At 34.9% G+C, this 12,961-nt stretch overlaps 1 protein-coding gene and 1 long non-coding RNA gene across 2 annotated transcripts in view; one reads left to right on the forward strand and one right to left on the reverse strand.

Annotated features, from left to right (window-relative positions):
* The window catches only part of LOC148219874 (uncharacterized), a 99,608-nt gene that overhangs the window by 20,749 nt on the left and 65,898 nt on the right, over positions 1 to 12,961 (forward strand). The window contains exon 2 of the long non-coding RNA XR_015799270.1: positions 2,414 to 2,505. This is a non-coding gene — a long non-coding RNA (uncharacterized LOC148219874). The remainder of the gene's footprint in view (positions 1 to 2,413; positions 2,506 to 12,961) is intronic.
* RNF180 (ring finger protein 180) overlaps positions 1 to 12,961 on the reverse strand; it is a 107,998-nt gene that overhangs the window by 16,834 nt on the left and 78,203 nt on the right. The window lies entirely within an intron of this gene.

Here is a 12,961-nt window from a genome sequence, read left to right on the forward strand (position 1 = left end):
AAAAACCAGCAAGCATACCAGTAAAACTTTGAGACTGTTAGATTGACCATGAAGTTGTCAGTAGTCCCTGATCTTAAACCTGCAGAAGTGTTTCTGTTGTTTACCACAGTGAATTTGTTTTGAACCTTTAACTGGGAGAATAGTTAAGAAAATTGCTCAAGAAATGGGTGAGGATGATTCCAAGAATGGATTTGAGCACCAAGCTACAGTCTGTTAATTTGATGTATGTGACTATGAGCTGTCTTCATATATTCTCAAGTTCTGTCTAAATTCTTCAGTGATCTCTGTAGGAGTTATTAGCTTAATTAGAAACCTTTTACCTTTCTTTTGAAGAGGAAGCATGAAACAACAAAAAAAAAAGGGTGATTTTGACTTTTCAAAGCTCACAAGTAAAATCCCAGATACCCTTTGCAGGTCAGAACTGATTCCCTTCATGAGAACAAACTCCCTTAGTTCATCCATCTTCAAAGTTGTCTCAGCCCTCCAGTCAATCTTTCTTCCTAAGTACAAGGGACAAAACTTTATTTTTTACTCTTGGGGAAATGCCTTGGGTTTATCATCTTACAGCAGGTCTTCATCACTTCTACTGTCTACTATTTTTATCTGCAAATCATGTGTATGGGATACAATAGAAGAAATGCTAGACTGGAATTCCCCCTGCTTAGATAAACTTGAGTGATTTATTTTGTGGCTTTGCTGGTATTGCTAAATTTCTCAAAAGCATAAGCACAAGCTAGGCGGCTTCAGAAGTGCCGGCACTAATTAAGGGCAAAATTAATGATCCTTTATATTCTCATTCAGATTTATAGGACTAAAAGAGATGATACATGTTTTTAATGTTTTTTTTTCTGCTGAAATTTGCAAAATAAATCTGTTTTTTAAAACAGATTTCTAGAATTAAGGACTGTTTGCTGCAAATAAGTATATTGAAAATCTTATTATTCATCATCTTTTAGAAATAGTCCTTTGCTCAGCTGATAGAGAACTATGGTGTATAAATGCTGTTGTTGTATAAATACCAGTTGTATAAATACTGTGAGAGTAGAAAGCAGTCTAAGAAATTTTATAGCAAGCATCATACTAGAAAGTGCTTATGCTGATGTAGCAGTAACTACTTCAGGTCATATTTTAAAACATTTTTAGAAATCTAAAATCTTCTGAATATATTAATATTTAACTTTAGAAATGTGTCTTAATTATTTAATTTAGAGCAGTTCATCCAAAATATCTGAATAAGAGCAAATCCAGAAGTCAGGTATTTGTAACATAACAGGAAGCATTAAAATATAGTTCTATTAAAAGAAATCTCTGAAGAAATTAGGAACATAAAATTAGCGAAAAAATTTAAAAGTAAATATTAATGTCTTATCTCTCACCATACATACTGAAAATATAGGCATATTAACACATGAACTAATCATATACACTAACTGCTACAGGTTATTATTGAAGTACAATGATATATTGGTGCATAAATGAACACATAGTCTTACAATAAATAATTTTAAAATTGGTGTATATAGGTTATAGTGTATTGATGAGTCCCATAAATTAAATATATACTTTTCTGTACATTCTTTATGTTGCTTTTTGGTTTTCTTATTTTCTTTTCAAAATTTTTAAATTATATCACATACAAGATAGAAATCAAGCACATGGTTTCTGTACAACAAATACAGCCAGAGTGAAGAATTATGCTAGGTTAAAGCACAGCAGTAACGTAATGAGACAAAAAAGCTTGTTAAAATCCTAGGTTTGGTCTTGAAAGATAGATTTTCACAATTAGTTCCATTACTCAAGCAAATAAGAAGCAGCTAGAGAACAAATTTCCCACATTTTTATATGCTTGAACTGAATCTGCAAAACAATTGTAATTGCCAAACATGCTTGAAACCAAAATGCTACCAAACTATTTGAAAAGTGAAATTATCAACAAATCTTCATATACAATAATTTTTTATGGTACTGCTATCTCTAATTACCTCTTCTTCTTAGCTAATTACTCTCTCTATAACATTTTTATTGTCAAATTATGATTTGAGATTGACCAAATTAAAAAAATGCTTTTAAATATAAAGTCATTAACTCAAGATGCGTGCCTAATTTTCTAAGGTTTTTTTACTGCACATAATTATGTGTATACATCTTTGTGGTATTGGCTCCTACTATCACTGGTAATTAAACAGCTTTTTAATATACATTGCCTCTCATTTAGGATAACCTCAAACCACAGCTAACTTCATATCTTTCAACAAGATAATGTATTATTTAGCCAAATATTTATGGAAAAAAAATCTTACTAGAAATTTCATAATTTTCTGGTTTGATTTTGTATACATGATTTGTTTAAACTGAATATAACCTGCCAAAGATTTTACAATGTATGTTCTTTTTGCTATCTTTGCTGTTTTAGATCCCCTGCTAGGAGTTGGAAATCCAGTGAAGAAAACAATTGGAAGTTTTTTTAAAGGGTTTTGAAGATATTGAGCTCTTGTTGGAAAGTCTGTAAGTGATCATCCAGTCTGTTCTCTCTGTGTATAAAAAAAATTAGTTTTCTTAGATATTTAAAATATTTCACACAGTTTAATTTAATGCTGATTATGGTATCACAAAACTTGTGTTACACTTTTGCAAAATATGATTATTACTTCTCTATAATAAACATTTCTAACAGTATTACTAAACAATAGAAATATAAAAGTGTAGACACCTTCCATTTGGTAGTCTTAACATAGATAATCAGTTACAGACTGCTGGCAAAAAAAGGTAACAGCTGCTGCTTCAAATAACCTTATAATATTGAATATTTGGTGCAAGTTTGACCATTAATCTTACTTTAAGAGCAGTATCTTTTCTGCTCTGAGTCTGGCTCTTACACTATTGTTCTGAATGGGTCATTAATTTGATTTATTCCTTTTTCTCCTATCCAGTATTTGTTTTCTTAACTTCCAGATTTCCTCAGGTAGCAGGAATAATATCTGAGTTCCATCCAGACGCAGAACCAGTACACAGAACTGTAGGAGACTCAGTAAAAGATCAGGGACTGTAGCTGAAGGAGAGCAATGTCTATCAACTTGTTATTAAGAAATATTTGGCTAATATAATTTTGATATATTTATTATTATTTGTGCTTGTGAAGCAAGTAAAACATGATTGAGTTCTAAATTATGACAATATATTGGATTATAATTTGATATTTTCCTTTTTTCTCCATCAGTTTTAAAATCTGTTGATTTCCTGATGCTCCTATGTGTGCCTTTAGTTTCATAAATATTCCTGTCATCCAGCAGAAGATTAAAACCCATAACCTTGTTTTTGAAACTCTCCTACTTGCCTTCTAGTAAAGTTTACACATGCAAATTCTATTTTTGCATATTCAAATCAAGTATAGCTATTTGTAGTCACAGTCCCTCCATCTTATTTGCAGGCAAAATGTACATGTTCAATCTGGAAGTTATTTAAGGAGGTAGCTCCAAGCATTTTCAGCTCAATTTTCAAATGAATAAAAAAATATACTAAACCAAAAATTGAATACTTTTATTACTAATGCTTTTAGAATCTTATTATTAGAAAGTAATTTGGAAATAGGCATTTAAATGTGTACTTTTACACAACTATCATATATTTCTCTCAAAGACTTGGGTTTTATGGTCATCTTTTAATCATCCACTATACTGGGATATAATAAAGCAAATAAAGCTATGTAATACAGAAAACAGAAAATTCTTGGGCACCAGTCTATGGGAACTTCACACACTTTTTCAGATAGTAGATGAGAAAAGGCAGAAAAGATCTGTGACAGCTTTTGAATACTCAACTCTCTAAGTCCACAGAGCTGCTACTTTATGAATATGGTAATAATTCCTCAGATAAAATCTGCTTCACAGACTTTTCACAGTTGATCATTTTGGGGCAACCACTCCTGCAGGCATGTAGAGATGTGTTCTAAGAGATGTGGAAATGGAGGAGGTAGAAAAGACTCTTAAGGAGGTTAAACCCTGCTTTGAAATCCTAGTCCCCTTGTAGGGACATGGATTGAACATACAGAGGTTTTGGATTCAGCACATAAGGCTTTCAAGGAACAAAATCTTTCTGAATTTGCCTCTTTACCCTCAGAAAGAATCTGTGGCAGAAATTTTTTGCAGTATATAGGTCTGCTGATACATCCTATCAATGTCACCATCTATCTCCATTTTTTTCCTAGCCTCTCAAAAAAAATTAATAAAAATACATAAATATCTTCAGAGAGCAAAGATTTCCTGCTCTATCTCCTCCAGACACCAATGGCAGAAGTTTTATTGTACTGTGTTTTCCCTGGTTACAAAAATTAGAATAAATTGAAAATAACTTTAATGCCAAAAAAAGGTTTCAAAGGGAGCTGTGGCCTTACTGTTTCTTGAAGAACACCTTCACCTTTGATATACATGAGATTAAGGTGGGATATGTGGATTTTAAGGCCCAACTCACCTGGGGAGTTCTAAAAAATCCCGCCAACAATTTTATTCTTTACAGTCATAAATACAGCTCTAAAGGTTTTTTTTAGGTTCTTATTAATGGTTGAATGAAGTTGTTTCTTTCCAAGTACTGGTTTCTTACAATAAGGGATTAATGTTGATTTAAGAAATTCTTTAGATGACTGCAATACTTAGAGGGCTTCTCTGTAAGAGACTTCTACCACCTATTCATAAGTGTTATAGAGTTAAATACATTCTTCTTATTTTCATACCAATAAACTTTGTCCCAAGCTTGACATGCAAAAGAAAAAGCTAAAAATTGGAATTTACATACAGGCACTTTAAGATAATAAATTAAATCCTTTCAATTGTCCATAAGTCACATAAGTTATAAATTTAGTCAAAAACAATGACAAAGACAGTAGAATGGCATTTTATTTTGATAAGGACAGTAGAACAGAACAGCACAGCTGTGGAGAAACAGATAAAGGATGTAACTCAGGCAAACCCATGCAAAATGCAAGTAGGATGCCAGCTCAGCTCTGCAAGGCTGACAAAGCACAAGTTTTACAAAAAATTATGTTGTGCTTACTCAGAAGTGGGAGTTAAGGAACAGCCACCTGAAAAGAACACCAGACGTTAATGACAGACCTCAAAGAACCACAGAAGGACTTCTGATATGGGGTGCAACTATGTAAAATAAAGTGATACAGACACACCAAGTAAGCAGGGATAGCCCATGAATTTGTAATCAGTGGCTGTGGTAAACACTTCACCCGATGCTTGGCACAATCAGTTAGAGCAAGGATCTTCTGAGTGACCAGGCTGCAGGAAAGAATGCCTGCTTTCTAATACTTAAAACCATGTTAGAAAGTCTCTATCTGGCTGATTTCAGTATGAACAGACAAACTTTCCAAGAAATGAGGCATTATTCCTTGTCATCTACATTTTTTAACTTAAATGAACAGTTTATATGTCATGTTCTAATATTGGTGCCTTGTGTCTTGATCAATTTTCCCTGTACCCAAGAGAGTATATATAAAGTGCTGTGTCACACTTTGCAAATCTTCAATGATGCCTCTTATTTAGGATATTGCTTCGCTTCCTAGAGAGGAAATGCAGAATATGGTGCATGGTTTTAAAATGTAGTGTACATGTACAGAGAGACAGAGAAAACACTTAGTAGTAGAAGCAATACCAGGGTATGTTTTAATCTCTTCCAAAGCAGGATGGAGAAGTCTATTGTGTACCTGAAATTCTGTGATATGTGTTACAGACACACACTTTGTTCCAAAAAAGGGTCTGAAAAGCAAAGACAGATGAAACCATTTTAACAGGTCTAAATTATGTAAGCCAAGTGAATGGTCACATGAATAGACCAAAAAGTCTGTCTCAAAGCATTCATATATAAGCTAAAATTTTCTACTCTATTTTGGTCAAGTAATTTTTACCCCATATCTGTAAATGTTTCAGAACTTCTTTTGGCAGTAGATGGCTTTGTTTTGAGAAAGGATGAAGGAAATCAGGTCAAAGCTCTAAAAAACCTGGAAACACTATTAGGATTTTGCAATTGAGAGCTCTAGATAATGTAACAATAAATTAATTGCTGATTAAAGTAGACGTCTCAAGGTTCAGTGGGAAACAGAAGCACCTCATTTTCCTTCTAAACCTTTTGTTTTGCTGTCTTCCCTTAGGTTCATTGGCTGTGCCTCTTCATTTCTGTACCGCTGTGTGAGTGCCTTAATTATAATTTTTTTCTCTTTGAAAAGCTAACGAAAAAAAGATGTGTGTTTTTGTGGTTTTGTTTTTGTTTGTTTTTTCGGTTTGTTTGTTTTTGTTTTTGTTTTTTGTTTTTGTTTTTGTTTTTGTTTTTCTTTTTCTTTTTCTTTTTCTTTTTCTTTTTCTTTTTCTTTTTCTTTTTCTTTTTCTTTTTCTTTTTCTTTTTCTTTTTCTTTTTCTTTTTCTTTTTCTTTTTCTTTTTCTTTTTCTTTTCTTTTTTTTATTCCCCTGCTGTACCTACTCCTAGCACAAGCATCTTTTGGTGGATAATAAAAGTGGCCTTCTTTTCCCTGTTGATCCTCTTGCAGCAAGTCATTCTGTTCACAGCCTGGCCAAAGCTAACATAGTGCATGCATTACTTTAAATAGCTCATGAGAACAGTGGGCTGGGGCTCTCTAATGGGCTTCCTCATACATGAATACAGGACGAGCCACCTTATTCTCCCTATCTGAATTCCATACTGGCTCCCTCCTTATCACCACATCACATTTAAACTCCTTTTCCTGACAGCGAAAATTAAATTACTCTTTTTCACGATTTTCTCTCTCTCCCTTCTTGTTGTCATACTTTTTCAATTCACTTTCCTCTAGGAATTAATTTATCATCATATTCACTTTGCACAGTACATGTACTGTTTTGAGTCTGTGTATCAGCAGTTTCTGAACTTTAAAAAGCTCCTGGGCATTAGACTCAGCATGTACACAGATATCTAATGCACTCACTGCATGGTATGTTAATGGTATTTCTGAAGTATCTTCTTTCAAGCTATGCATTTGAGGTCCAAAATCTTAAAAGAGGGCTGTGTATATCTGACACATAAGAGATACCTAGAAAAAAGCAGTAGTAGTTAAATTAAAATTAACTTATAGCTAAAACTCATAGAGTGGTAGAATCATAGAATGGTTTGGGCTGGAAGGGACCTTAAAGATCATCTTGTTCCAACCCCCTGTCAAGGGCAGGGACGTCTTCCTTTACAGCAAGTTGCTCAGAGCTCCATCCAGCCTAGCCTTGAACACTTAAAGGGATTCCTGTGCCTCATCACCTGTACTTTCCCCCCCATTACCCCTTGTCCTATCACAACAGGCTCTGCTCAACAGTTTGTCACCATCCTTTTTAGATGGTCCTACTGAAAGGCCACAGTAACATGTCCCTAGAGCTTTCTCTTCTCCAGGCTGAACAGCCCAGCTCTCTCAGCCTTTCGTGATAGGAGAGCTGCTCCATCCCTCTGATCCCTCCTCTGGACTCCCTCCAGCAGCTCCATGTCCTTCCTGTGCTGGGAGCCCAGAGCTGGATGCAGCCCTGCAGGTGGGGTCTCAGCAGAGCAGAGGGGCAGAATCCCCTCCCTGCCCTGCTGCCCACACTGCTCTGGATGCAGCCCAGCACACGTTTGGCTCTCTGGGCTGGGAGTGCCCATGGCTGGGTCATGTCCAGCCTCTCACCTTCTGGTACAGAAGACTCTTCTGGGCAGGGCTGCTCTCGATCCACTCATCTCACCAGTATTTTTCCTTATGACAATTTAATAGAGAAGTATTTGCAGGGTTTTAATTTGATATACTCTGGTTTCGATATTCTTAGTACTATAATTATACCTTCTGCCAACATACAGCAACTATAAAAAGACCTAGTAAGCACATTCGTATATACTATTGCATTAATTAAATATTAAGAGGTTTTAAATAGACAGTGGTTTTAGCTGCATTTATTTAATTTTTAAAGGATCTCACAGAATGTACTGAAAGTAGCCTCATTAAGCTGCATTTGGAACACTGAAAAGTTTTTTCTAAGAAGTACAAACAAAAGTTGTTTTCTAGGAGCCGAGTTAATAAAGGATCATGATTTTAAAAAGCTTAAGGTATCAACATACTCAGATCTTCTAGTTTTTCAAGGGAACTGAAATTCAAAATAGAATTTACCTAAAATTCACTTCACCTAGAAGAATGAAAACAGAGTTCAGCGAGTGGAATTATGATAGTCATCTGATGACTTGGGGAAACAGCCTCTAGAATGTAAAAGGTATATCCAAGGGCAGCATTTGCCTCTCTTCCCCTACTCTCATATATTCCTGACTAAAGCATTTAACTTACAGAATAATTTTCAGTGAAACTGAAACTTAGAAACTCCATCTTCTGTACTTTAAATAAGGTTAAATTCAGATAGTATTACTGAGGCTGAAAACAACCCTTAAGATCCTTAAGTCCAACCAATACAGAACCTTTCTTTCATTTGACACTCAAAGAAAGTGGTGTTTCTCCCTGACATACCTATGTGTTTAGCTAGTGCTTAGAGCATTTCCTGTGGACAAGGAAAGTTTTGATTGTAGGAGGAAGTGGTCTGGCCACTAAACTGCAGAAGAGATTATTGTTATCTGTGATTAACACGTGTGTTATTATTCATCACAGATACTGCTATTCTAGAGTGGTTAGGTGTCAAGGACCTTTGTAAAGTACAGAACTAATTAATTTTATGTTACTGTTCATTCCTGGGAGTAAACAAAAAAAAATTGGATAAGTGCAGACACTCAATACACACTTTTAAAACAGTTACTCGGAGCCTATTCTGGCAGACCATGAGCAGTTTTGCATTGTCACCTGATCATGCTGCCTGCCATCTGTATGATTTCCTAATGCCAAGTGGTACAGCACACAGCCAGCTATGCTGGCTCTAGTCCACATGATGATTCCTGCACAAAAGGTGGGAAAAGCAGAGCAATTTCAGGTGCAGTATGGCTGTTGCAGCAGTACATAAAATGGCCTAGTGAGAGACTAGATTTGTCTGTCACAGTAGGGTAAAAAGAAGGGGCTGATGGGCAAAGTTCATTGATCAATCAGGACTTCATCCTTATTTGTTTGGAAGACTCTTTTCTAAGACTTGATATTTTCTCTTTCAAGTTCTTGATTTTGTACTTTTACTTGAGTTGTTCAGCCCACTGCTTTGCCTTTCAGGAAGAAAATTACCCACAGTTGTTGTTGCATTTTGAAGATTAAAAAAAAAATTAACACTATTCATTACATTTTAATTAATGTTACCTGATAATGAAACCTACCCATTACTAATGTTTAAGACCCAAAAAATTTCAATAAAATTAAAAATACAATTTTCGCATTCATCCTATGTAACAGTTGTAATGTTTTTCTGAGATAATACTGGTAGTATTTTTCAAAGAGACAGTCCACAGCCTTTACTAACATCCTTTTGAATAAACAAATATGATTGCTATGATCTCATTGCTGATCACTGATGATGCTGACAATGAAAATATTTCTTGACTTGGATTTGTACAATAACTCTTGGATTGCTTTACTTGAATTTGTTAAAAAGCTGAGATGTGAAATAAACTCAACTTTCTTCTCAATTGGCACAAAAGCCAGAAATACTGTTTGCTAAATAACATTGTGATTTATATTTTGCTGCCTGAAGTAATTTGCTCTCTTCTCTGTTTTAGGGTTCATACATTTTCTCCTTTTCCTGATGAGGGTACTTAGCTAGGCGGTATGTGGAAGCTGGTAGGAATGTTCTAGAAATGTCCTTCCAGCCAGTGGGTCATAGACATTTCTGAAAGCCTTTTAATGTTAATCTTCCTATAAAGCAGTAAATGCTAAACCAGGGGTAGGGGCATGTTGTGGGTTTTTTTGAAGTAAATAAAGAATTTAGTTAGTATCTATACAAGTCATGCATATATAATCTGGCTGTTCTTTGATTTAAATCATGATAATATGATAATTTAGTTACTGTTGCCAAAAAATGTGTTAACCTGTTATATTAACACTGTCATGCTTGCATTTCCATATTCCCCAGTGTTTGTAAGAGTGCCTTTAACTTGAGAAGCCCCAAGTGATTTGCACATTGAACATTCTACTAGACTGCACGAAAAATGGAAGTTCTGAACAACTTGTTTTTAGAGATTAAAAATAATGAGAATTTGACCTGAAAATTACTCTGAAAATGAAATGCTTCAGGAATAATAGTCAGGGAAAGAGAAGGGTATCTTGATTTACCCTATTGTTATCATTATATTATATTCCTGTCTTAAGCAGTAGTGGCACGGCTTGACAGTTTAATACCATTATAAAATTTCTGTAGTTTAGAATTGAAATCATAATCTACAGGACAAATAAAAATTAGTTTCTGAGGCTTGATTCCTAGGTGAGTATAATAGAAAACTATCAGATGATTTTGTGGGTCTTGCAATTGCTCTTCATGTAAAATTGCAGTATATGCATTGGAAAAATCTGTGACCATAAAGCTATTTATTAACTTATATGCTCTTTTAATTCCCAAGTTTTAAAAAAGATAAAAAGTGGAGTCCAATTCTATAAGATGGAACCAGAGAGGGCTCTAATTTGACTGTAACATTAACTTCTTGCACACATTCTCTGCTTGGTAAGCTGTAAAAGAAAATTAGCATATTCTTCCTCCCCTGAAGTTTAATTCAAATTATTTTAGAACTAGTTTAACTTCTGACAGCTGAAATGCATACATTAGCCATCTAGAGCCATCTGCAAGGCAAACACATTCTTACATCATATGTTTCTAATTGGAAGTGTTGTCTTTCAGGCACCATTAGATACCATGCTCTGACTGGTAATGAATTCTGGAATCATGCATCTCCCCAAGGATTTATACTGCATGGATTAAGGACAGGTTTTTGTGAATTTCAGTTATTTTCACACTTTGATCGTAAGTCTAAACAATATTTCTTGGGTAGCAGCCTGATTATATGAAGAGTTACTACCCCCAAACCAGGGATTACTTTAGGTAGTTTAGTATTACATAAGATTTTTTGAAGTATTATGTTTCCATTTTAATTTACCAGGATTGTCAGCTAATTTTTTTCTGTCAATATCTAATATCCTTAACTTTATACAGGTAATACAGTAAAGCTACATGAGATTTCCCATCTTCACAGTCTAAATTTCATTCTCCAGCTCAGAAACAGTGGAATATATTACATGATTAGCATTTTCATACTTTTTTTTTAAATGACAGAGTAAAAAGGATTTGAAATAATTAATTTTTAATGTTTTCATCAGTATCAAATGACTTAACATGATCCTTTTATTGGTGGCATTTACATTCTCTGCTTCACTGTCTTGTTTGAGGATAAAAGATTACATATGGAGTATTTTTAAGCGATTGCCTGATTACATTTTAATGATTTAATGGAAATCTAGAAATACTTCAAATGTTGAAAATATTTGATGGAAAATGAAATAGATTATTAACAAGGTAAAATGGTATCTACTGAAAATTCAGAATGTAATTACTGCAGCTTTTTCATCCTAAAACGAAAGTGCAAATTTAAATAAGCCATCACTAATACAGTAGCATAATGATTTGTATCACTTGTATAACATCAATGTAGAAATCCTGCGAGCAAATTTGCTTAATTTGTAAGTTTATATTGAGATGTCAAGGGCATGAGGCTGGAGGAGTCTTTCCATATTTTGTAAAGTAGAGTGGACAGCAAAAAATGTGGCTGAGGGAAGGCAGCATTGATGTTGAGTACCAGGGAGGTATCTGTAGTATCAAGTTTTAGAATATTTTTTAAATATTCAAAAACTATTTTTAAATACTCAAAAACTAGTTAGGTAAGCGCACACAGTGCACAGTAAACTGCTGCTACAATATTACAGGAAGTGCTAACAGATATATTTTAAATTTCAGACAATCCTGTGGGGCCTTTTCAGTAACATTTCCATGTATCATGAACAATCCTGAATGAAGCAGCATTCTTTCCTGACCAAGGACCAATGTGTAAAGAGCCCTTAAGCAGATCAGGTCTAGGCAGACTGAGCCAGGACCTCGAGGGATTTCATCTTCACATAAAAAACAAGCAAAGTTCATAAGCCACTCTTCTGTTCTGACCAGCCTCAAACAGAACAGAGCAGTCAGTTTTTTTCTAGGCAGTAGTCAGTAAAATAACCTTGTGCTGTTTAACACTGATCTGATTTTACCTGGTACTGCTATCCAGCACTGCTATCCAGCACCTCCCTAGAAGTGGTTGCTTTGCTGTCCTTTGCTTATCTCTTATTTTACACCTTCATGGTTGCTTTTTTGCAAAAATCAACCATACTCTGGCTCCTGGCATCTTTTTTACAGGGACATAGAAGTTCCTTTGAAAAGATCTTGAGGTTTTATTTCGATCTAGTACAAAAGGTGTTTTGGTCCTCTTTGTCATGCATATATATTTTCCTTCCATTTATATATGCCACAACGTTCATTAAAGGTTCTAGAATAAGTCAGGTTACAGATTCCCACCTGGGTATAAGTTCAGAATTTTAGGAGAGGGGTATGTCATGTCTGAGCAAAACCAACTGTTTGAAATAGAAGAGCAACCCTAGAGGGCAAAAAGCAATGAAAAATAACAGCACATGATCTTGTCTTCTTTGGATTGATTCCAGCAGTCATAGGTGAACCAAAATACCTTAAGAAATCTGGGAATATTGGGGAATCTTTTAATGAAGCAGAAAAGTAAAATTAATGTGCGCCATCAGATGCCCTGTGTAACTTTTGAGGACTCGTTATAGGTCACCTGCTCAATCGAGGACCTCAAAGTGCCAGGGGAGACTAGAGAGTGCCCTGAACGTCACTCAAAGAACAAAGAAATCCATTTGCTCTCCTACATAACTCTGCCCTGATGAGAGTCTTTCCTTGAGAAACAAGCCCTGAGCTTTTTTTTCTCCAGTGTCAGACTTGTCCAGAAGTATTCCTCTGATCAAATTTGTTGG

This window comes from Sturnus vulgaris, chromosome Z, assembly GCF_052056855.1.
Source record: "Sturnus vulgaris isolate bStuVul1 chromosome Z, bStuVul1.hap1, whole genome shotgun sequence".
In the NCBI taxonomy this organism is placed as follows: domain Eukaryota; kingdom Metazoa; phylum Chordata; class Aves; order Passeriformes; family Sturnidae; genus Sturnus; species Sturnus vulgaris.